We start from the raw sequence: 27,712 nt of genomic DNA, 5'->3' as shown, positions 1-27,712 counted from the left end.
ATACAACAAATATGTTAACGTATACAATGCAATATTCATATGAAAGTTCCGTGACAACAATAAAATATTCCCACGACAATTTTCCAATTTTTTATTGCAAAAATATAAACAACGTAACAGATATAGATTAACGCGATATAAATTATTCAACATAAATCGAACGATCGTTCGAAATGTTGAACTCCATAATGGCGATACAAAAATTTCAACGTTTCCTGTCTGAACTCACGAAAATTCCATTTACACGAGCACCTTGATTTTTATCGTAATGGGCTGTTACCACGTGATGTTTCAGAAAAGCATTTCGTTGCGCCATTTCGTAGCACACAAAAACGCGGAAAGGCTGAATTTCACCGGCGAGAGAGGCTGTCGTACGCGCAATATCATTCGCCTACAAATTTTTCAAGCAAACAATACGCGACTGGCACTGGCAGAAAGGCTTCTTGAAAGCGGAACTACGAACAATATAATTTCATGTTTGAAAAGTTCGGTTGTACACAGCGCACGGCTTTATTGCGAGGATGAAACGCTTTATAGCGAGGTTTGGCTCCGAATGGTCGACAAACGAAACGCGTGCACACGTCCAAGGAAAGTGAATAAAGAGAAAGATTGCGAGAGTCCCGATACCGATACCGATACCGATGTGGAAATAATCCGTCGCATTTCCTCCGGCAATATTTTAACAGAAGAGTCTCTGGCTCTTTAAAAAAGAAAATCGTAAAATGTATTGAAAAAGCCAGGCCTAATCGATGCGTAAGCGATGAACACCGTCGGATATTTCGTGTATCGATTCATATTTTTATGAATATAAAAAGTGGAAACTGGACAGAAATTTGTTCCATCTACTAAGTAATCATAAACAAATGCTACACTTTCAATGTTTCGTATCGTTTTGCGTATTATGTACATTCTGTGTGTTCTTTTAATGTACATTCTTGCACCTTTAAATTTCTCACAAAATCTTAGGAATTTGTAGTCTAACGATTATAAACAGACATATTGTTATAGGAAATTCGAAGGTGTAAAGATGTACGTGACATACAAAGATAAGTATATCAAATATCTAATATATACTATTCGTTGGAATATTTATTGAGTAAAAATTTTCTTCTCTTTAGGTTTCATTTCTTTAATTACGCTGCGTCCGAAACACGAACAAAAGATCTATGTGGGTTCTTCGTCGAATAAATTTAAGGGTACGAGCATAAAGAGGGCTATTTGTGAATTGGAATCTTAATCTTTTAAGGGAGGCAACAGACAGCACACTCTTTAGAGTTCTAATTTATTTCGTACCCTATTGCGTGCGCTATTGCCTGGAACGTGTTGTAAACTCGAGATTTCCGAAGGGTAATTGGAAAACGCATCTAACGGTACAAGTTGCCGAAGACTAGGACCTGGAGGAATATCACGACCTTTTCAAATAGATAAATGTCTCACGTAAGTTTAGATAGCGTCCTTCACCCGTACCAGAAGAAGGTATATCACGAGCGCGTGAAAGGGTGGAAGTCACACGAAAATCAGATTTTCGTCAATCGTCAATCCAGCAAGCATCAGTACATTCACTTACACGAAACTTTGTAAAATTCTTAGTTTTACTTGTTTCGTACATTGATATACATATCAAATATATATAATATAAATATGATATATTCGTTGTTAACAATTTGCGAGTGCATTCAATATCCGAGGAAAACAATTAAACATTCACTGGCCGTTGATTCCGCTCGTGAAGCGAGCATCCACAGAAAGTTTCTGTCAACGTTCAAAAATATTTGATTCGCGATGCAACGTGCAACTTATAGAAATTTTTTACAAAACTACATCATCGTTACATTTTTCTCATTATCTTCGTAAGAATACGAACTTCTGCAAATATTCGTAGCCTAATTAAGAATTTTGACTAGCAGCCCATAACAGTAGTTTCACCGTTTAAAGAGACCCCGTCCCGAAAGTTTCTCTAATAAACCGTTCCAACATCGCTTCACGATATCCTCGTTAAACGACATGCTTGGAGACAAAATGTAGTTTAAGAAACATCAATTACACTTGGTAGTTGGCAATGTAAAAAAGACACGGAACCGAGCAAATGTTCGAAGCATGGCTGGCTCATCGGAGGATTTTCAGCTGGCTGCGAGATACACGAGATCTTATCGGCGGCCAGACAGCGAAGGAGAATAGCATGTTGCTTCAGCGAGTGTATATAAAAAACGATAATGACAAGGATCGTGCGAGATAAAGATAATTATTGACAACGATCGGAGCCGATGGCTCGTGGCCGCTCCTCTTTCCGCCTTGCCGTTTGTTTGGCGAGTGAAAGTATCCCTCGGAAAACCTGCCTGCGGGATCCTTGATCCTTGATCCTTGAAAGGTTTCAAGGGGCGCGAAAGCAAATGGAAAACTGGCCGCCGCACGTGCAACTTATAAACGATTTCTTTATTCTTTAGTCAAAGAACTTGCGTCGTAAGTACGTATTGGTGCTAATATCTTTTGTTATCACAATTTTAACACTTTCACTTACTAGTCGTTGTAGAAAGTACTTGCACATGTTTTTATTTCTCAATGAAGTTTTTTTTTTTTTATCAGTTTCTACATTTTCGTTTTTTATTTTTGTAACATCAAATTTCTGTAGCCACGTGTAAATCTGTGCGATTGAATTGTACAGTATATATATATATATTTGAATCTTATTTATCTGTGTGTAAATGTTATAACAAATACAATGTGCTATAAATACAAAGCGATTCAGAGTTCATACTCTTTTTTTGCAGTAGTTGGTGCAATTAAGAAACGAAGTACATATTGAACAAGAGTTAAATAAAACAAAGTATTCTGAACTCGCAAACAACGTTTGGTATATTACGATAGAATGAGAGTTTTGGAGATTTTCATATACTTCTTCGGAATTCGTGTTTATCTTGTGAAAACATTACATTTTCAAAATGATGAAAAGAAAGTGTATTAAAAAGTCAAACCTGACAATTGCGTAGAAGCATATTACAAACACATGTGTTATAAAATATTTATTATTCGATATAGAAGAGAGACGCGAGTAGCGAAATGGAGAGTCGAAAGTGAATTTTCAACTTACCAAGAGCAAGTCACGTAAACTTTTCCATCGCATGGAAAATATTCGAAAGGGAATAGCAACAAGCGAGACTCTTTCCAATAAATTGCAAACAAAATTTCAAATATACGTGAAAAGTCTTAAGAGGAAGATGTTTTAAATGTCAAGTCGCGGAGAAGATATTTGCTTTTTTTCTTTTAACTAACAAATTTGCTCGACTTGTGATTTGTCAAAGGGCTTATACGTAATGAGAGAAAGCTACTCCCAGCATGAAAACCGAGTACCCCGAAAAAGATAAAGCTTTACGTAAGTACGTAAACGGCGAATTATTAAGGTATCGTTATTGAAGTATGTGCGCTACTACTCTTCGACGTATCATATTTCGCCCGGTTGACACAATATCATCTCCAACAGATCGCGTTACAACGATTTGATATGTCTCTGCATCGTCCATTTCTGAGACACCAAAATAACTATTTTCCGACATGTTTTTTAAGGGGTTCTTTAAGTCTGTCTTTTAAGGGGTTGGCAATTAAGTGATCGCGATTTTGTCACTACCACCTAATGACAAAATCCACAATCGCTTAATTGTCAACCCAATAATATAATTCAAACATTTCATGGAAATTTCTCCACCATACACGTAATATACAGTAGATGGGATCATGATACATGGCCGAACGACTATAATTTTGTTTTCTCCGTATCTGTATTGAAAATGTCACTTTACTTCCTATAGATAAACCAGAGAATTATTTGGTTACAAACTCAACTAAAGTAGAAAAGGTAACAACGAAGTCCATAAATAACCTTAATTCAGAAGATACGAGAAGATACGATGGGTTAATGAAAGCTACGTGTATTTATCATGTTGTGTTTAGAGAATTTAACACCTTTGCTTCGTTAAACTTTCTTCCACTTTGTACGCGCTAAGCTAACAAGAAGAACCTTCCAGTTTCAAAAATGCGGGTTATGTCAACTCGTTCGTTATTCGGTCAGTGGTCAAAGGTCAGTCGGTGCGAGGTCGATGAAGATTATCGCAATTAAATCGTCATTTGAACAGAGGCGTGTGGCCAATCAAAATTTCCAATCAAGAACGCATAAAAAGACAGTTATCGATTGCTGGAAAATTTCGGTATGTTTAACCAAATGAAGATAATTTATTGATATATGAAAAAAAACGATATTCTAAGAAAGAAAGCTAGTAATCTGTATTTATAATTTTGTAATTTCTATTTATTATTTATCAGTGTACGCAATCATTATGTATTAATAATACATGAAATTTTTTAATTATTTTTTAACGATCATCAAACACAAATTTATGCAAATGCATATTTTCACAAACAAATAAAGAGCGAATACTTAAACCGAGATTTCTTCCACCCCTTAAACATTACGGTAGACAACCTAAAGTATTTCTTATATTTTTGCATATTATACGCATTATATATATTTTTATGTATCCAATTTTCCCACAAACGAGTAAACAACCGTAGCTCGATCGTACACTTAAATATTCTTGACATTAAATGAATTAATTTTATAATTTTTATATTCTTTTTCTTGGATGAATACCTTCTTCGATTAACTCGGTATTATTGTTTTACTAAACGTGCGCTGTGTTACTATCCTTTAACATATTCATCCTATATCACACTCTTTTATTTCAACAAACCACATATTTAGTATCGTACAGCGGTAAATGATAATTAAAAATTAAAAGATTTGGTTCTTTCTCCTAGCAACTTCGCCTAAAAGGGATATAAGTATAATATTTAATACTTTAATACTTCGCAGTAGTTTCAAATTTTACTATTTAGAACGAATTTAATAATAATTCGAAATCTTAAAAGCCTATGTTAAGATTCTATTTGAAGCTTGGAAAGAATTCTATCGAAAGAATTAAATAGCAATGTAGAGGCACACTTGAAAAGATTCGAACATTTTGCCGTAGATACGAAGAGATTTAACGCGTGTCGAGCACACCCCTGATGGTAGTTGCACAGGGTGCGCCCCGAGGGGCTACGAGGGTTTCCAGGGCCGGTCGCTAGGCAACTGGCGCCTCCACCCTCGAACGACAACGTGCTTTTCCATGCTCCCCCGTCTACAGGGTGATCGGTCAAAATACGAGAGTTTCACGTTCATCGTGCACGTGACGAATATCTGGAAGACAACGTCTGGACTCCTGGGGAGATCCACGCGAGGAACGCGTCTGGCATACAACATCTGACTGATTCGAGAAGGTTGCCAACCAACAAGCTAATTAAAATAAGTGCACGCCTTACCGAGTAACTGTCAATTATAGTCATTGTTGAATGCTATATAGGAGATGAAAATTCTTTAATTAAGAATCTTTTTCGATGATGATTTTTTAATATAATTTTTAATACAAAGTAATCACTCGCTGAAGAATTTTTGTAGATCGCAGTAATTTATGATTACGTCCTTCAAGAATTATTATAGGTAGCTCTGCCTCCTTTTTTTAATTTTTATACAATTTGATAACGCGTGTTTCCAATTAAATTTTGCCATTTTTGATACTCCATGATATTTATGTCTCAAATCAGTTCTCAGTTTTCAATTGTAATAATTGTTGAATTTTCGAATAGGAAAGATGTGGCTGTGAATTGTGGATACATTTTTTTAATTGATAATTCAATAATATTTAAGACTGAGTAACTGCCTTTTCGTTGTCTCCGAATGTCTTTGTTACTGTAAATTATATCGAGTTAACGAGTTTGGCTTTCTTTAAGTTTTCCTCAGTAACTGAATACCTATTATTTCCGTAAATAGTTTTAACATTGTTTCTGTTATACATGATTTGTAACTGCTTAAATAAATAAGTCTATTTTAATCAGAATTATATTCAAGCTCATGAGAAACTTCAGCAGAAGTTCTACAAATAAATGATTGATAAATCGTAAATTTATATAACGCTATACCACAATATCATACGCTAATCTTGAAACTTTGCAATTTCAGAAAATTTATTTTCCTTTACCATGAACCGCGCAACGCGTCACGAAAAACATTCTATTTATAAACAATCGATTTCAGATTACCAAATATGATTGAAAATATCATAAATGTTACTACAAACGATCGTCTACAACGTTCTGTCGTCCGCTTTATTTCTACTTCTTCCCTCATTTTCTCGATCGAATCAAAGTCTAAATGAGCGCCATGAATCGGAGCAAAAATTCTTTCGGACCACCTAATAAAATCGCCTGATCCTGTAACTGCCGCGAAAGAGCGGTCAAAAACAGGTGTCCCTGTTGAATACGCGGTCGTGAGGACGATAAAACGGGCTGGTTAAACTGGAAACCACAAGTGACGGTGAAAAATGCGTGCGCTGATCAAAGGGTTTGCCCCATAAACGCGCGACAGTTTCATTGTTCGCCGAGCGAAAAACGTTCCACAGCCGATCGAAAACGGCCTGTTTGGGATTTTTACACGTTCGTCGTGTGCACGTGCGAAGGAAGCTTAACAGAACTGAATAGGCACGTGGTGACGACCGAACGAGGAGAGAATGATTGTCGAATTCCCCGAGTCCGATCATCGTTTTACTATTCACGAAGTTATAGGTGGCACCCAAACTTATCGTCAAAGGAATCCTGATATTTAGTATACCTCTATTGCACGAGAGTTTTCGATAATAAAGTGCTACAATAGTAAAATTAGTGTTACAGTGAAGTGTAGTAAAGTAAATATAAACTATGACTAAGAAGACTTGTGATCATTGTTTTTATTTCAGTGGAACATCGAAGAATTTATTTAAAGACGATCGTATAAAAAGTTAATGAATATTGAACAGAAAAATTAAGAAACAAACATGTTCCAATTTTGTAAATTTGTTGCTCAATTTGTTGAATTTTCTGCCGTTTCCCTACAATTATCCAGTTACCAAACTGATGCAGAAATTTAATTCTCGTAATGTCTTACAGATATAATTTTGATTATATTTTATAATGTTAATAATTTCCAACGTTTCGATATCATATCTCTGTAAAAAATAATATTACAAGCTTATTCTTGAATTATCGTAATGCTGTTTTTGAAAAGAATACATCTTTTTGTTATTGTCGATGTTAATGTTGTATCAAAGAACCATTAATGTAAAATTAAATTAAATTACAAAAACCACGGTTTAAAAAGTTTGCTAACACTTTTCCGATATTCTGTATTTTTTATACTTGTATTCCTTGTTAAACTTGAAAGTTAAATTTTCAATCTACAACAAATTCTCCGTGTTACCGCGAAAGAAACCACACCCTGTACGATACAAAGGAGCTCTGAGGAGGAAGTCCGATCATCGACAGAATACATACTGCTTAAGGAGTAGTCGCAAGCATTAAAATTACGGCACGTTTTTCATACAAAATTCATCCCACAAACACTTTTGTTATTCGGCACTTGTTTTATGGTTGAACAATCAATCGTTTCATAAAGTAATAACCTGCAAGGACTATTCGATCGATTATTATTACAATTAATATATCGATCATCACAGACAAATTTTATGGAAAAAGATTTATTATCGTATAAAATAAAAGAATGAAATTTATTGAAATTTAAAATTCTGTAAATTTCTATGTACAGTTTCTTCGCGAAATTTTCAATAATTATGTAAAATCATGGTATAAAATTTTCATAATTTTTATTAGCCAGAAACATCGAAAGATATTTAATTTTACCAGTCGAACAACAGAATTCATACGGATTTCACTAGAGATCTCGCTTTCTCGCGATCAGACGCATTGAAAAAAAGATTAAATGTTTTCACACTTTATAGCTTGCTTAAATACGTCGAATCTTAAACATTCCAACATTATTAAACCACGGCTTACGAATTACGGCACGTGGAATGCGCAAGAATGCGTAATATTCGCTGAATTCTGCTATATATTAAACAATTTTACATTCGAATCTATTTAAATCGCCAAATCTGTTTGCACGAATAAACGAATTCTAAGCATGAACGTTAACGCGTTATAGTCATCGAAAAAGTGGATAATAAATTTCGTACGAACATAATGTTAGCATCGCAGCAAGTACCAGCGATCTTGCACGTTAATCAAAGTTAATGGCCCTTGAAAATCTCGAAAGACTCGGATTTATTAGGAATTTCAATTATGACATCAATGTCATGCATAATACTACTGTAATATCGAATTTATAATAAAATTACATTTTGTGGTACGTAACACTGAAATATTAGCTTGTCCGAAAAGTGTCTTTCTTTTACAGATCCGTCTTTTACAACGATGCATCTATATACAAACATGAAACCTAATCTGTCAAAGGTTGTGATCTTTATTTTCATAGAACAAAATGAATCATTCGATAAAATAATATAAAACGGAAAATGTTGTGCATCCATTATTTCCTTATAAAACGAAAGAAACATTTCGGACGACCTAATATATTTGTAGAATACAACGTGTTAAAGAAAGTCTAATATTCATTCGGATCTAATCACTGGAAATTGTGATTAAAAACGAAACAAGACAGCATTATATATATTGTTACGACCGTTCGCAGAGAGACGCGGTCGCGAGGAAAACGCGTCAGCGAGGGGCGTAAATTCTCGCTACGATTCGGCTAATCGACGCCGCGAAATAGTCGTTCCCCGTGATTCGATTAGGATAACAGAGGTGGTTAATTGAAATTAACACTGTGTTAACAGGTTAATATGACGTATGTATTCAACGATATATCACACAATATTATGAGCGTCACAAGTATTTGACGATGAGTACAGTTAATGCGTTACCCTGAGTACGTTAATGGACTACCCTGAGAGTGACGATGCTGTGTCAGAGGAGAGTTAGGAAAGGGTGTGTCTAACGCACGGGATCATCGGATTCGTTGATGACAGTTTTTTGGCCAGGAAAGTGAGGGTGATAGACATTGTTTCTATTGGCTATTACGATTGTTGGTGGATTAGGAGGGGTCTTAGCCGCCCTCGATAGAAGGTTGGTGGTGGGAAGCATCGCATGTGTGAAAAATAACTAATTTTAAGTGTTTTCCGGACACAAACCAGAGATCTTAGAAAATACTTTCGTAGAAAAGATCCTTGTTCGACCTGAGAGACTTTTGTTAGAATTTTCTAAGATTTATGGTCGGTCCTTGAGATTCTTTAGAGTACGCAATGAGGATGTGCGGACATATGGTTGCCATCCCGCTCGCGATGCGACGCCTGGTCCAGGTAGAGAGTCGGTCGACGTAACATATATTTAGAATTCACATCGTAATTGTTTTCTATATTAAAAGTTGAAGAGATTATTAATTAATTCTACGTACATCGATTACAGTAGTTCGAACAATTATAAAACAAAGTAACTTAATTTATAAGACCAATGGTGTAGTTAGAATAAGAAATAAAATAAGAAAAATATAATTCAAATATCGAATATATTACTCAGTTCATAAATAAAAAGAAATTTTCTCGAAGAAACGAATTTCATATTTGGATTTTAACAAATGGGTACAAAAAATAATGTTACTTTCACCCTCTAAAAATACCATCAAGTATTTTCGATATTTTATATCTTTTTGTATACCGTGTCTAAATTTCCCATAAACGAATAGTCATCCACAGTCTAGCAATAATCCATACTTTCAGTTATATTGCACAAAAAAATAATAGAAATAAGAGAAAAGCAACTTTATGATGCTCTATACCATCTACTTTTATTACCACTGTACTTGCTATGTTTACATAGTACTTTTTTTTTTCAAACGCCATAAAAGATACAGTTTTGAAACAGTTTCTTATCGAATTTAGCAAGATGGAGAAAAAGTCGAATAGATATGATTCAGATAAATGATTTCTCTCGTTAATACCTCGTAGTTATGTATAATTGTACGTTGTTCTTTTAACAACACGTAGCAACAGATTCGGAGAAAGTCTGGGAAGAACGAACTCTCGCCGTTTTCATTCATAGATCGAGATTCCTTCTTTTCGCCGCGGAGTGCCAATTAACGAGTTGTAACGCCATCGTATCGTGCAACTATGTCGCAATTAAACGATACTAAAGAAACGCAAATATCACGCTGTGCATCATGTATTGTAGAGTCAGTGTCGCTAATTAACATTTCTTACACTTCACCCGCGAATCGAGCAAGACCTTGCGAAAACACTAAGAAAGTCGACTTTCAGGAACAGGAGATTCTAATGGAGGCATCGACAACCTTCCGTTAAATATCTCGGACTATATCTGAATCGTAAGCCGAAGTGCGAAAAACACGCGCGGGAAAAAATTGAGCAAACAATGTTAACAGGAGGATCCGTGTACTGAATTCCAGCGAGAAAATCTAAATTAGACGCGAGCAACAAATTACTAATTTGCGTAACTAATGTAGACATATTGGATACAAATTTGGGGAATAGCAGCTAAGTTAGATTTAAAGACAATGGGGTTCCAATGGGATGCATAAAGCTAATTGCAAAATATGTTCAAATAAGATAATGAGAGACTTATTAATTTTCTATTGAAATATATTCATGCTATTCTACCTAATCTGAAATTCATACTAAACTCGTGTTAAATCTCTGCCGAAGGAAATTCTACACGTACTTTACAATTACACGGTTAAAAAAAAAAAAAATGCATAATTTAGATCGATCAAATATCGATACAGGCGATAAAATGGCACCGCACAAATTTCTTAAAGGAGTTATGGCAAATATCGTATTTCAAAAGATGAAGAAAAAATTTCGTAAATCCACAAATCTTAATAAACAACCGGTACATACCACGGTAGACCTTTCCTTAAGTCATAAACTAAAGATCAGGCCCGTATTAAGATCACTACTGTCGAAAGTGCGCCGCCGGGAGTACTGCGAGCGTTTCGCTCACAAAAAGCCCATACATCAACTTAATAACACGTTTCGAAATCGTTGGAAACTGTTCTTCCGTCGAGAACTTAGTGGTCAAACCTAACCCACGGCCAAAAACTTCAATTTCGACGTTCGGTTCCTCTTGAGTATGTAAATTCGAATTTATGGACCATAATACGTGAAATCTCTCCAAGACCCTAGCGTTTCATTTAATTGTATGGAACTTTACGATATTATTTTATAGGCATCGTACGTGCAAATTCTTCGACAAATGGAATTTTTTATTTCGATACGTTTATTTATTAATGCGGTTCGATATTGTAGAAAATATAAGGGAATATTTTATAATATGCTTGGTAATTTCTAAAATTATGAAATTTTAATGAAACCCGGTGCTCCATTTATTTGAACGGAGAATTCCGAATATAGATAAAATGAAATTAAATTATTACATCGAACGTTTTTAAATTTAATTTCAGGTTACGTCAATTTAGGGTCTTCATATTTCTTCCGTTTAAATAATGTGAAGAAATGAATAATTCTGGGAATCCCATGAACTATACTATTTTCGAACTTTTCTCGTTACAGATGCATTTTTAAGTAGAATTTATACGAGTGTGTAGTAACTAGCGCACTCGAAGATTAAACACATTTATGTATAAGTTGCATTATTGAATGATTATTGATTTATCGATATTGGAAATTAAAATTACCGTGCAGTATTTTAAGAAAATTCTTCTTTAAAAAATGGCATAAGCATCCAAAATCATGTATTTATGAAGAATTATCCTTACAGATTAACAAAAGATATTCAACGATGAAATTATTAAACATGAATTAAAATATTTATGGAATCTGACGTGTAATCATGTAATATTTTAAATTCCAAAGCAAGCAATTGCTTACTATATTTTTTACTTTGCCGACATGGAAAAACATAAAATTAACCTTGTCACTTAATTATATCTCCATATACAAAAATAATATCTTAACCCGTTTCCTTCCACCACTGAACGTGAGTCACCCTCATGACACAGATTATAGTCCAAGTATAACGACCACGAACTATATTTTTGGTCTAATTTAATTTTAATTTTAATCTACGAAATCAAAAGATATACAAATTTTGCGTCACTATTAACGTTAAAATATTTTACGATTTGCGTTATTAAAAGTAATAATTTTAAATAGTTAACAAATCGTTAAAGAAAAGCAACAATTCCTGGCAGTATAAAATTCCCAAATGCATAAATAATATCTGAAGTAAACTATTATACGATATCGTGACATATAAGTAATGCTTTTTGTATTTCTACGATAAAATAAATGTACGAATATTTTTGCACATATTCTCACAGTATATTAACTGGAAACAAAGAATCGTTTATTGTTAATTGCTCAGTGATTTATTTTCCATAATTTTCTAAAATTTGCTGTCACTTCAGCATCAAGTTTCCCATTTGACTTTCATACAGCTACTGCTATTCTAAAGAGTTTGATTGCTTTAACGTAGAAGCACCCAAACTTTCTTTATGACGTTTCTTAAAATAATGTAATTTCTCCTTTAGTTGCTAATCAAATTGAATCGTCAATTAAATTTTTCTATTACTGTCAGCTGATTTAAAATTCCTTCGGGACAATCTCGTTTAGTATAAAGCAGAATAAACTGTGCTGTAAGAAATAAGATTTACCTTGTAATCATCCTTCTGAAATGACAGATTTATCTAGGTTAAACAGAACTCTGAGAAAAACCACGTTACATATTTACTGGATGACCTAAATTATGCTAAGTAATGTGGTCGTTAGTAATCGTAAAGTGATTCTAAGAACAAAGTTGTCGTAGGAATTAATTGTGTGCAAGGAATGATAAAAATAAAACTATGACTTTGTGCAACTTCAATAGCAGGGATGACGAATTTTCAAAGCCTTGATGACTTAATGCAATAAAGTACAAAAGAACGGAATTACCATGTTAAGATACTTTATACAACCAACATCAAATCTTTCTTTATCTTCTGCAAAATTACATAAAATTATAATTTTAATATAAGAATTTGCAGTATATAATATCGTCGTTGATAATTATAATATGAATATAATTTTGGAAAAACAGCACGTTAAATGTATGCGATCTTTCATATAAAAGATGACAAAGAATTTTTGTAGCTTCCGATTTTTGATCACAAAATTTATTGTACCATAACTCTCGCTTCCTATCCTTCTCAACTTGATTATAAATATCTCGGTGATTCAATATTATGACAAACTGTGATGTTTATGGATTTTTGATAAATCTAAATATACTATTAAGATATTATAATTTTGAGAAGAGAATAGCATATTCGCTACGATTATCCTATTCCTTTGAACTTGCTTTTATAAAATATCTCCATAATTATTCACATATTCTATCTACCAAAACGTTAACGAATTCAGCTTTTTACAATAAGAATTCCCCGACCAGTCTCGTATAAACAGCAAAGCAATCAAAGAGAAAATAAAAAAAGGAGAAGAAAGAAACACGTAAGTACAAATATTCGAACGTTTCGGAGAAAATCGGTAGTATCTCAGAGACGGAGGATGCAAGACACTTGCACAAACAGTGGAAGTCGGGGATGAGGAAGAAAGAGAGAGAAAGACAGGAGGACTCTGTGCGTTTGTAGTTGCTATTCGAGGCGGTGCGGTGCGACGAGCCGCGCGAAAGACGACGTCGACGAGGACTAAAAATGGCGAGAAACGTAAACGCGGCTGCGATACAAATGCTAAGCGGATTCGATTTGCATAATGAGCAATATAATTAGCGCGTGTCGCTGAATACGCTAAGATGACCGGCGTAGATGGAAAAATGTTCCTCTTTCCCTCGCCAAAACTCTCCGCATTTTTCCTTCGAACGAGCCTCGCATCTTTTACCTCCAGACCAACAGCAAGTTTAGCCGGCTGAATTCCGTCTGCGGACATATTTTACACGCTTGTCACAAAGCGTTTTTACCAGGAATTACACGTGTAGCCGAGAAAGAAAGAGATCGCTCCAACAGTCACCCGTTTCACCCGAATAAATATTAATTTGTTCCTGTATAAATTTTTTTCTAAATATGCGTTGGTTTACGAATGTATTCGGACGCTTGTAGACAACTTTTATGGATATATAGGGTGTTTCATAATATGCTACAAGAGTGGGCAGGGAATGGAAAAAAAAATGGAAAATGGTTCGTACGAACATGTGTCCTATTTGACCTTGTTTTAAAGTTACTACCACTTTTGTGTTACCAATAATCCGCGATGGTTTATCTTTATAAAAGGTGCTGGAAATTTCTATCCTCGGTTTGTATGTAAGCTCGCAGCCGTCGTGTCGAGGAATCTCGCAATCTTTCAAAAATTCTAGACGAATAATACGGACCGAAGGTAGCCATTTCGAGCACCTTCTACGAAAATAAACTATCGCGGATCATTGAAATACGAAGGTGGCTATAACTTCGAAACGAGGTCAAATAGAGCACGCGATTATGTGAACCTTTTTCATTGTGTCTGTGTCTCCTGTCCACCCCTGAAGTGGGCCCCGCATGTTATGAAACATCCAGTATGTATTATCGTATGTTATATGAAACATTTTGACACTTCATTAGCATTCTAATAGGACTCGGCTATCTAATCACGACATCGATATAATATTGGTCAGATGAGAAACTAACCGAAGAACATACAGAAAAGCTATAAGATATATAGTACAAGTTGCTTCATAAAAATCACAAGTATGTTTCAAGTCAAATTAAATTAGGCTATTTTTAATACCTCTTGTGTATTTAAAATAGTTATTCGTGTTTTATATTAATCCGTATTAATTGCAAGCTCTGATTTAAGAGTAAATAGCTTGTAATGTAAATTACTCGTATATGCATCTTCAGATTCGTTTAAAATTTTAGGGATTTAAGTATGGTAGTCGTGTCTCGTTATAGTGCCAATAAAATTTCAATATGTTTTATATAATGCACGCAATATAAACATTAAATACATAGAGTAGTTACAAAGTCATGATTATTTATTTATAGCTATGGATAGATTTCTTTTTATGTATGCATTGTAGTTTTCGGATGATTTATCCATCGTAACCACGACCTAACGTGTACGTATAATTAAGACAATACGAGCGTGTAAACAAATTTTTGTGATCTCAGGCAGTATATCTTTATTGTGACCCTACAAACGTGCTGTGGATCATTTTTTACCTAATCGTGCTTTTTTATTCTTAAGAAATTTCTTACGTTTATAGGAAATGTCACGTCCGGCGACTCTTTACGTTCGAGGCGACCACCAGCTGTGCACATAGAATTAAGCGGACCGCAATAACCCTAAGGAACTGTCATAAAACGAGGCTTTTTGATTTACCGTTAAGTCCGTCAATTGGCATAAAACATCTTCGAGTCAAGAGGCTCCTTATGGTTATTGCTCCATCAGATAAAAATATCGGAAACGTGGTTTTCTCATATTTCCCAGCATTCCACCCGCAAGCGACCAGTGGTGGAACGATCACCACCGAACAAGAGTTTTCCTCTGCAACAGCATCTCTTTGCCGGGTTTACACCCGTCAATCATTCACTATTTCACTTATACCTTACGCAACAGCGTAATTGTCTTCTCTACAAGGTTATTTTAGTCAAGTATTATTTTAATCATATTAATTATACTCATTAAACCACTTTCATTATCCTAACTGAGATAAGGGATCGATCTGTTCGTGACGTCGATTGTGTAATTGTAACGGGAATTTACGACTCCCGTTGACGCGCTTCCTCGCGATCGCGTCTCTCTGCGACTGGTCGAAAAAACAGAAAATATAAAACAATTATTGTTAATATACAGGAACACCATGGAAGAAGATGATCGATCAACCCGAAATTGTCAAAATTGTCTGTTTATTTGATTTTCGGGTTAAACGTGTGTTTTCCATGCTCTTGGAATTTTCTTAATATTTGAATTGTCTTAATATTTATACTTGACTTAATACTTAATATTTATATTTGACTTTCGTACAACTTCGTCTACTTATTAGCCATAGTATTAAAACTTCGTCCGTTTAAACTGAAAGTGACATTAAAATAAAAAATATAAATTTCCCAATTTAAAAAAATTCAGATTTTCAAGATTCTCGTACGCACTTACCTTTTTTATTTTCACTAAAAACTGCAATGTTTCGCGAAAGATAATTTTTATTTCTATTGAACGCCTCAAAAATAGGATTCGCATGTGCCCGTGCCATTTCACAGGCCTGCTATTTTTAGCAGACTATTATATCAATTTTAAAACTTCAATTTCGAGTCGCACCGATTCTAAGAGGTTAACACGGTTAAACGCAGCGAAATTGAAAAGTTTCGAGCATAAATTAGGGGCATGATAAAATCTTTATGCAATATCCACGAAGGAAAGACTTTATGATCACCAGGTACTACCTTATCTGACGTCTTCATTTGAAACTGCAATAACTCGCAAATGCCTGACGCAGTTGCGCAAAGAAAATAAAGATAACATTAAAAATATCGTAAATAGCATTGAAATTTTATAAAATTATATGAATTCTACTTCAAAATGTATCAATGAATAGCAATTAATTAAAAAAATCTAGAAAAGTATGTTCGAACTTTGTATGAATACTTCGATGAACGTTTACTAACTTAGATTTTTGTTTCATATCCAAAAGTTAAAGTCATCATTAAGTAAAATAAATCGTGTAAAAATGTAAATACAATGCAATTTTCAAATTCATTTAAATCGGATCGATAGCTGTTTATTTAAAAAAAAAAAAATAAAAAAATCTTACAATTTAATATTATTTTCCAGATACACGTAACAGGGCACTGCTACAATTTGGTTTAATTCCAACACAAGAAATTCAAAAATTAAGGACAAAACTGTAGCAGAAAGCTCAGAAGATGAAGAAATTTTATGTGTGGGAGAACACCCTCGTTTAACGGTGTTTAATAATGTTAAAGAAGAACAAAATTATCATGCACTAGTGTATAATTAAGAATGCCCAATTGTAGATATTTTTAATAAACACATTTCTGACATAATTTATGAAAAGAAAATAATGTGCTTTCATTCATTTTTCGAACTTAACTCTGGTTTCTATATCGTCGGGACGCTTAAAACAGATACGTGAATTGACCATCTGTCTACTTTGTAGTATACAGTACCTAATAGAAATTGATTCACGCCTGTTTGTAAAAAAAAATAACTTATTAACAGCTCCAACTTGATAAAGATTTACGATAAATATAAGGGTCGTGAATTTTCGTTACTAACCAAAAACGTCACAACTGTCGAAATGCTACAAACGTCGAATCGTAGAAAATGACTAAAAAAAAATACAAAACTAATATGGGACTGATTACAAAACCAAACGATTGGAACCAAATCTCCATTTCAACCCTGCGTCACTTTCGCATCGGCTCTAGCCATTTCAATAAAAATCCTTCGTTTCGTATAATACGGAACTGAAAGAAACCGACACTTTCTAAGAAAATTAATCGCTACGTTATAGAAAGTTCGTCTACGCACGTGAAATATCTTCTAGCAAAATCTAATTGACAATCTGTTTCAATCACTACCACTAAACATCTATCTAATTCCAATTCACTGCTACTTAAAAGCACAAGTGAAATGGTAGCTAATAACAGTTGCAAATAAATAGAATCTTAACTACGTTTCGCTGCGAACAAAGCTACTTGCATATAGACAAACACACTAAAAGACATACAGAATGAAATCTGCGTCAATCTTTGTGATCACGCGAAAGGAAAAGAGAAAGAAGAAGAAAGAAATACAAACATAAGATTGTACAGCGAACACCCACGCTGTACCTCAAGCTTCGAAAAAATTAGCGACTACATGGCGCATTCCGAAAAAAAAGAAGGAAAAAAAAAGAAAACGCAACAAATCAAACTGGAAACAAGTATAGTATGCGTTGGAAACTTTACCTGAATGTTACAGTAGATTATAGAGGATTAAGAGCGCGCTGTTCGCCGCAGTGACGAGATCGTTCGTAGATTCTGAAAGAAACGACAATCGTGATGTTTCATGGAAATGTATCGAGTTCGAAGTTCGCGATTAATGCAAATTCTGATATTCCTGTCTTTGAGTAAATCCCTCATTTACAGCTCTCTTTCGTTGATGACCGCGGTTCTCGGATATTCATCAGGCGATACCTGAAGTGCGATCTTTCGATACGTGTAAATAATTCTCTCGAACAGACGTGTTCAAGATAGTATCTCATTTGTATTTCGGAATTTTTGAAAAAAAAAGACTTGAAAGATTGAATATTATTTGGCTTGTGTACATTTTTGTAATATTTTTTTTTAAATAACGAGATTACATACTCTGATTAAATTCGAAATTTAATGTTCAGATTATTTTTCAAGAAGATTCGATGTTCTGGCTTTCGTGTCGTTTGGTTTCTTAGAATATAAATATTTTCTTAAAATATGACGTTCGACTGTTGTAAAGAAAGAAGGTCATATTTCATGGAGACTCGGTAAAGTGAAATTAAAATACGACTCTTTTGTGAGTTTGCAGAATACGTTTAGCGTAAAGCAGTGTAACGCATTGTATGTAATTTTACATATTATGTAAAATAGAGAACTATTTAAATTATTATTTGGATAATTCTCTGAAGCCAAATTTTTACTGTAATTCATACTGTATAAGCCTCTTTGTACAAAGAATTTTGCATAAAATATAACGCCATATAGTGATAAAATTTCTGTTGATCACCAACTCTGCACGTCAAAAACGTTACTTTGTAGAAAAAATTTTGATGAAGTAACAGTATAGTAACAAGATACCGTTGCAAGTCTGGTACCTATTAAATGTGAAACACGCAAATAATGATTTCAAAAAGATAAGCTTCCATGAGGTATCAAATATTTTTATTAAGTTTTTATACGTTCTGGTCTATTTTTACATATTTATAGTCAGCATAAATGTATATAACTTTACAGTTTGTTGATCGTTAATATTTTCTAACGAAACAGTAATTTAATTCCTTATGTTTCTCTAACAGAATTAACTAACTATAAGAACAACGATCTATACGGGCTTACGAAAGTATCTGAACACCTGTAGATACCTTTCATGAATATATTACGCGTGTTATAGGAAACATTTTGGAAAACAACACGTGTGTAATGAAATTCATCTATCATATCTGTATTGATAAAGTTTGAAGCAAATCTAAAAAATATATATAGAAATTTCGAGACATTTAATACAAGTATATATTTTACAAAAATCACAAATTGTTTAGACAATTAGTCAATTATATATTACACCACTAATAATCCTCGATATCGATATATAAATAAATCAATAAATAACAATAAATCCTTAACATTTATTATTAGACACCAGACGTGGCTATGTATACTGTACGCTAATTGTTTACTAAATGTACATTTGCGATAATATCTTGCGATAAATCTCAATTTCTACCAATACATACATATAAGTCATAGTCGTGTTTCATCAGAGTGTTAATGAAATCTCAAGCTGTTTTATATAACACACGGAACGTGTCTATACATGAAAGTTCTCTATGATAAATACTCGAATACCTCCGTGAATAAGTGTACGTACGTTCTTTGCTTACTTCCATCAAAACAACCTATCGACCTCTCATTGCCTCTGATTCTAATAAAACAACAACAGCGTTCTAATCGTTTTACCTTCTCCTCGAACTCAACTAACGTCACAGCCTTCCACGATCTTCCAAGGAATCAACCGTCATCGTACGCAACTTCACCAACACCTTCACCTATCGCCTCGTACAGCAACGAAACACGAGAGTACGGCGCGAGTACTCGCGACTAAGAAAACGATTGCGAAAACCGAAGGGTGCGAATCGGTCGACCCTCGAAGAATCTCGCGGTCACGAAAACCACGACGGATTCGAGCGCGACGCCGTGAAGTGCATACCTTGGACATTTTTGCAATCCACTTTTCCCGCCTCGTCCGCCGGCGGTATCCTTTCAAAATGGCGTTGGATCGCATTCATTCGCGTCACACCCTGCGCTGCCCATTCGCATTCACCTGCGTTCTTCTCCTTCCCGCATCCCCCTTTCGGCCTACCCCCTCTCGATATTCCTTTCTTACTATTTTTTTTTCTCCTTCCCCCTTTTCCTCTCTCTCACGCCCTTTCTACCCCTTCCTTCTCATTCTGTGTCCGCCACTCGCTCACATTTCTTGGCCCATCGACACCTCAATCGCCACGGTGATCATCGGTGATCCGCGTTTTACTAAATTTCTTAGGATGACTGAAGTAAGAAATTAAAATATATTTTTTTGCGGCAGAGATCGAAAAGTATTCGACGATGCACACGACCTGGATCGATGAACATTGTCGGAAAGGGAGCACGCTGATAGAACATAACATTTCGTAAAAATCAAGCGTCAGTGGGAGTAGTTTCTAATCTAAAGCGGTTTTTAGGGTAAAAAATATTTATTATGCAAGAAGCTGCATGGCAGTCAACTCGATAAAGACCAAGCGACGTTTGTTTATCACGATGTTATAAATATGGGAAAATCGTAGAGAATTGCAAGGTTCTAGGTTTATGGGTTTTTAATTTAGGAAACAGACTTTGTGCTTACTAAATGCCTTCATAATGAACGTGAAGTGATGAACGTAGAATTCGAAAGTTCAAGCGTAGTGACAAAAGCTAACGATGAAACGAAATCTCTTCTTTCTTCGATCTTGGATCGTGGGCTGTGTAAAATCGTACTGTACGATATCGATCTTGATCGAAGTTAGCGAATGATACTAAAATGAATGAAACTAGCGAATAAACTGATCTGAAATGGTGATATTGAGAATCGTTAAGTTCTTCGTATTCACAGTAACTGCAGTTCTCGTAAATCCATTCACCAAATCTTACACGTTGTACAAAATGTTCGTTCAACTGGTTTACGCCATATTTCTCATAGCTATACGCAAAAGTTATTTTCATTGTTATTTCTTCTAGGTTCATGTACCTTGGCTTATTTGTACATCGACATTTGTTTTTTAACTGTTATTACCAAAAAATTAAACGACGGTTTAAGAACAGTGGGGTACGAGATGCAACCTCGCACGTACACATTACAACCAAATACGAAGACGAAAATGACCGGCGATGTTAATATATTCTTCGTGTAGCATCGAGAACAAGATCGAAACACTTGAAAACACAGGAAACTTAATAATTCGCTGCGATGTACGCGCTTTGTAATACATTTTTATCGAGAAACGCTTGAATATGGTGAAAAGTAGTGGCCAAATGACCGCCAATTTCTTTTTAATTACTTATGAAGATCTCAAACCACATATGGAGATAAGCACGATATACGTTTTACCTTGTAATAATACAATTTCGTACAGATTTCCCCTATTTCAATTTCTCCAACTTTCATAGAATCGTAAAATCTATTTGAAATATACAGCGGCGAAAAAACCACCAACTCTGACTACGAATCCTTGAAACAGAAAACAGAATTGGATTATGTAAATTGATTGAAAAAAGAGAGTTGCAAATGAAATGCTGCGTTAACGCAACGTTGGTCCCGAATGAGTCAACGTTGCCGCAATGCCTCTGGCGCTAACACGCGTCTACGTTTTTTTCACTCGCCGAAACTCCGACCGAATCCACTTGGTATTTCGCGGATTAATGATCGGACGTGGTCCCCACGCGCTTATTATCTCCGACACGCCGAATCTTTTAGACATCGAGGACCATCGAGGAGCAGAGAGCGCCGATATGAATTCCGCGACGTGGAAACGTGGCCCTCTCAGCTTTTATTATACAATCGAAATGGGTTGCACGGTTTGTAAGGTTGTAACTTTGTGATTGGAGTTTGAGAATGTTTGCGATAATGAACGGAATGCGATGAATTTGAAAAGAGAGGAGATGTTATTCTCCATTACTGATAATTGGGTGGCCTCGAGGTGAAGAGTGGGAGATGAGGCAATTAAAGGACGAAAAGTTTCTAACTGACGTAAACGGTACATGGTTTGGCGTTGCTGATCATTTCTATGAGATCTTTGCGAATTTAAAGTGTTTGTCTGTGATCCTGTTGGAAAGCAGATGTGTGCGATTATATCGTTTAATTATTATACAGCAGGACTCGGGTCTTTTGCTTGATAAGAGAATAATTGTTACGATGGAGTATATAGGTATCTTTAAGAAAAAATAAAATAAAAATATCGAGTTAAAGTTTCATATTTCCATTGGATTTAGTCTCTTCAGCTAAATTGTATTAATCTGGTAAAATTACTTCCATACATCTTTGATAGCGGAGTTTGAAATAGAAGAGTTTACGTTAGACGATTGTTTGTATCTTTGTCGCCTAGAATTTTTTAAGATACACGATATTTACGCGTAATGCTTTCTACATAAGAAAAGAAAAGTGTACTCTACTGTCCTACGATGTAGGTCAAAATCGGAGGCGGACACCTCCTACAGCTCTCTCTTTATGAGTCACACTGATACCGATTATGATCCACACGTAACAAAATCTAGCCTGATAGAAGGTAATATTAAAATTCGATATTGAATTACAGTTTACGACATATTTTCGATATTGAAATACAGAGAATATACTCTTTCGTTTATAACAATTGATTTTGAACAAAATATTCTATTCACTTTTCTCTTTTCGTCCGCGTCAATATTTCATTTTAAAATGCGCGATCTCTTCGTCGAATAAAAGTAAATTTAAAACAGAATTTACGTAATCGTTCAAATTCAATTCGAAGTAACGCGAAATGCACAAAATTAGCGCCGTATTCATTCGATAGGAAAATAGCGATTCCACGAAGATCATTTCAACGTGAATGTTTCAATCAACGATGAGTACGACCACGAGCATCGTTATTCTCTGTTCATTGTCATTAATTACCGATGTCCGAGCAAAATAGTAAATTTACGCGAAAGTGGTAAACGATCCAAGTCAATATAGACATGCAAATTTCGAACTATCTGTATTTCCCACGTCCTAATTTACTTTATGAAAGCCACTTTCCTTTCAACGTTGATAGAAACGCTAATACAGTTGCGATTTTTACGTTGAACGAATAGAAATGATAAGTTTGCCACTGGTCCTGTTGATTCAATCTCCAGTAGCTAACGTGAGATAAAAAACAGAAAAAGCAGAAAATTCTACACGCCGAATAAGAGAAAAAGAAGTTACTTGTTACGGTGTATACTCTTCACGTTTTTATCTTCCCTTATTCCGAATTAATTTTTTAAACAGCTGACTACACCGGCTGAATCTTATATTTTTGTGTACTTTACTATATCTACGCTTCTTTTGTTTTCTTTTTTTTATATATATATATAATTATTTTTGCAATCTTTCCGTAGTAATTAAATAGTAAAATTTAGCGAGGTCAACGAACACTAATTACATTTTAGTTGAAACGACTCTTTTACAAATTGCTACACTTAGTAATTGTTCGCGATAATTTTTAACGAGTTCAACGAACAGTAATTGTGTTTTAGCTCACAAACGACACTTTTGCAAATTGTTACACATAATGATTGTTCGTTAGGAGCATTTGCGCTACTACCAATTTTTGTACGCGCAACATGGCGAAACACCGCTTCTTTATTAACCGTATTTTCGTTCAAACGATCCTTTTTCACGCGACATTTTACAATGCAGGGCGTGCACTCGCAACACATACGATGCCATATCCCTTTGCATTGGAGATGCATACGCGTCTGAAAATTACATCATCGCTATTATACGAACAACTCGGCACAAAATGCGCGACTATCGTGCACATGGTACATCATTTCAACCGTGTATCAATTTTCAACCGGTGGATTTGTTAATTCGCAAAAATATTCTCGTTGTTCTCTGAATTTTAAATCGAACAGCGTTCAGCAGCGACATATAAGCGATAATTGGCCGATTGAAATTTAACAAAAGTTTCTTTGAAATCCATTAGTTCTATTTCTTTTTAATTTATGGTTATACGTATTCGTTATCTTCACAACTCTGTTCCTGAATATTTATTATTTTTTACATTTGATCGTTGATATTGGAACGATTGACTGATTTAGTCTTAATTGATCTTAATACATTTTTTTTTTACGCTATGCGTTTATGTTGTTTCTATATATTTGTATATTGTCTACTTTTAATTTATATCACTTCATATTATTAAGCAAATATTAAGTTCCGAAGCAGAGCACAAATACCGAATACAGCTGCTTGTTTATTCGCTATTTCTCACATAATGTCAATTGTTGTACTGCTAAGATATTTTCTAAGAAAAATGTTGCATAAACATAGATCGTTTAAAGTTTTATTAGCCAGTCTCTTTCTTTTGTGTAAGTTTAGTGTATCGAGGAAATTTAGGTAGGAAAGCACCTCAACCAATCGTCGTAGGGTACAAATTTTGGAGGTGATAAATACGACCCGAAACGTGTTAAAAAACTATTAGAGTCTTTGGAATCTATTATCTATAACATTATATATTTTATTTTCCTCGAATTCATACCTTACAATTGCTTTCACATAGGTTCCATAATTTTATTTTTAGAAATTCCTTGCCCGAGTAAAAATCAAGCTTTCTCTCGTACAAAATACGAAATACTCTCCATACACGAAGTGAGAAAATTACGAATTTATAGCGTAATGTCGAAGAATACGTCGGAAATGGTTCCTTCAGATAATATAGAGTAAAGTGCAGTTTAACGACGAAGCTGATGGGAACTGTGTTTGACGTTAAATGAATGCTACGAGTGCAGTTTTCGGATACATGTACACAACGTGATCCGAGAATCTGGGTCGAGCTACTGTTTATTACCGAATGGAGGAAATTTTGTAAGAGGAAATTTGTCGAAACTCCTATATTTCTACAAAAATATTCCATAGAAGAAAACGTTGCATCATTCCATTCCATCATATTTTGCTGTATCTTTTTCTTTTTTTTTTTTTTTTTTTTTTTTATATGTGATGTGTGTAACTTTTCACGTTTAAATCGATGTTTATCGCCATAAATGGAGAACCGAAGATTGACAGGTAATTATCAACGAAGTATATGAAAAATTAGATAAATTTAGTAAATGACGGGAGAAATCACGAATCGCTTCCTCAAAAGCGATATTATTTGACGATGAGATATTCTCAGTTGGCCAATACCCGGAAGAAGGAAACACAAACGCTTGAAGCGATTGATCACAGCGCAGTAAGCCTATTACCTCCAAAGATATAGCTTTATACTAATGCAATTCATACTTCCCGATTCGAGAACATCGTGCAAATGTTCTACATGCACAAACGAATCGGGCCAGGCAAAGGTCGTGGCTGACGTCACAGAGTTGATTGAACGAAAGAGAATATAAGCGAAGATTTTTCATGAATTTTTAAACAAGTTGTTCTATTTCCGTGCCACTAATCATTAGCCGGAAATAATTCCCACTGATTGGTGTCAGAACCAAACTAACTATGTTACAAATTAATACACAGTGGCAAGTTGGCAACTATTTAGTAATATCAGGTATTTGGAAAGTCGATATAAGTAAGAATAGAATTTCGTTGAAATATGAATTTTTATTATAAAACGTTGAATTATTAAAAGAATCTTAAATGGTGAAAAACTAGCCAGAGCAATTTCGTACGTTGAATATTGTGTTTCAACCACCGATTATTGAGAAATGAAGATTTACGAAAGGATTTCTAAATTTGTAACAATAGTAATGGTATATGTTTTGTTCTTTGCAACTCTTTGATACTATTGCACTTAAAAAATTAGTGAAAGAATATTGTCTTACGATGAAAATCAAGAACATCATAGAAAGCCACCGCTCCATCCATGACGACAAGATCAAAATACGAATTTTAAATAATTAAATACAATATAGTTTCTATATGAAAATTGACAAAAATGTTAAAGATATCGTAAATTTCTGTCTATGATAAATTAACCAAACTTCACTAACATCTGATTTTTTTATTATAATCTAAAATTTGGCATGAACTTTCTAAATGATCCAATATATTAATTTATTCGTTTTAACTTTATACCACAGAAAACGAAAGACTCTATTATGAGGCTACGTGACGAATATCTATATTCGAGTGTATATTTCGATTTATTTATCACATCTACAGTTCGAAAAAATATCCTGGATATTGTAATACATAACAATAGCATCATCCATTGTAGCCATAAGAAATATCATAAATATTTATATAAAATTTCGTAGTATCAGAATGCTCAAAATTCGTCGTTCGTCAAGATTTCGTAGATTTTCCGTCAAATATATGTTTTCTAGCTTTTATTATACGTGGATATACTTTTTGGTCAAGCCACCAATTTCCCAAATTACCACTTCAACCATTTCAGATACCATCTCAAATTTAAATCGAAAAGTCACGGTAAATACGTTAATCGCTATGTCCCTACGGAAAAAAAAGAAAAAAAAAAAACGATCAAACGCCTTACAACAAATCTTTCATCTTAACAGGTTCCTCATCATCCTCGATTTTTGCTTATGACTTATTTATTTATCGATAATTCGCTGGATCCCAAACGCGCGATGAAATATCGTCGAAAGATTGGCCGTGTATAGCCCACGGCTCCTCGTCCTTTCTTCGTTTTCTTTTCTTTCGTCTTGCCCTTTTATCCCACATTTAATCTCGCAACCATTCTCCTCTTTCTCTTCGACCCAAAGAAAGATCGACTTCTCTATCCTCACCTTCCACTCTTCCTCTCGTTCTCCAGCGACCACTCTTCGCGAAATTACGTTACTGTCAGAAAAGTTCTCCTTCGCCTGGCGCAGAGGAAAGTTGGAGGAAAATCGCGGCAAGTTCAATCGGCTAGTTCCCAGCGTACGTGTATGGTAAAATATGATTCCACTTTTGTCAGAGTTTCGCGGAAACCCGACGTTACCCGGCCAGAAATTAGAGGAATTCGTTTTATTACATACTTGTACGATAATTCTCTCTCTAACGGTGGAAAGAGCGTAAACTTGAAAGATAAAACACGCGAGCGGTTCGATACTTGGTACTTGCGATTTTTGAAGTGTGATGTGGGAATTGGGAACTTGGTAAAAAAAAAGGCGTTAACGTTTATATTCATCTGTAATATTTTTGCCTATTACGTGATATTCTGTCGATATTCAGGATTGTTTAAACGTGGAATAAAATTTACTTACGATTCTACGATTAGCTGTTGATAAAAGTAACGCTCTACGTATTTCGTAATTCTGAATATGTAATCAGAAGACTGTCGTAGAAATGAAAGAGTTAAAACCATGGTTTATCCATATTTATCCTTAAAGTATTCGAGATTAGAATCGTACAGTGTCATTTTACGCGCAATAAGAGAAAAAGATACTCTTAGAGGCTTAAGAAATTCAAACAATTCCTACGAAAGTATTAATCAAGACGGTGTTAAACATTCAACTTGAATTGATCACGCTTGAATCAACTTACATTTTTGCATAAGAAATTAGCCCGATGTAGACAAAGAAAGGAACGGAATATTTATATCTACTGGTAATATTCCAAGAAGGAAAAATTGGACGGAATGCTTTGCAAAAGCGCGTTCCAAATAAAAATTAAGTAAAATCAGCTACGTTTAAATTAACCTTCTCCAACAATGTGTACATTAGAAGTTACATGTACATAATAATATGCAATTCTATTTATGTTTCGCTATACCATTGTATTCTAATATATCATTACACTGATCCCGAAATACCCATTTATAATTACTACAATTCAAAGTGAATTCCCTCGAGAACAAAATTTCAACTATAAAAACT

The 27,712-nt window shown here is 34.6% G+C and overlaps 1 protein-coding gene and 1 long non-coding RNA gene across 6 annotated transcripts in view; both read right to left on the bottom strand.

Moving 5' to 3' along the window:
- Wge (BAH domain and coiled-coil containing protein winged eye) overlaps positions 1–27,712 on the bottom strand; it is a 335,350-nt gene that overhangs the window by 175,683 nt on the left and 131,955 nt on the right. The window contains exon 2 of one of the 5 annotated variants that reach the window (XM_072022204.1): positions 17,882–17,953. The exons of the other annotated variants lie outside the window; for them this stretch is intronic. The gene's annotated coding sequence lies outside the window, so the exon portion shown is untranslated. The remainder of the gene's footprint in view (positions 1–17,881; positions 17,954–27,712) is intronic. 5 annotated transcript variants of the gene reach the window in all.
- Positions 1–27,712, bottom strand: part of LOC139998019 (uncharacterized) — a 268,768-nt gene that overhangs the window by 182,754 nt on the left and 58,302 nt on the right. The window lies entirely within an intron of this gene.

Source organism: Bombus fervidus, chromosome 2 (genome assembly GCF_041682495.2).
Source record: "Bombus fervidus isolate BK054 chromosome 2, iyBomFerv1, whole genome shotgun sequence".
In the NCBI taxonomy this organism is placed as follows: Eukaryota; Metazoa; Arthropoda; class Insecta; order Hymenoptera; family Apidae; genus Bombus; species Bombus fervidus.
This window is presented reverse-complemented; position numbering and strand designations above follow the sequence as displayed.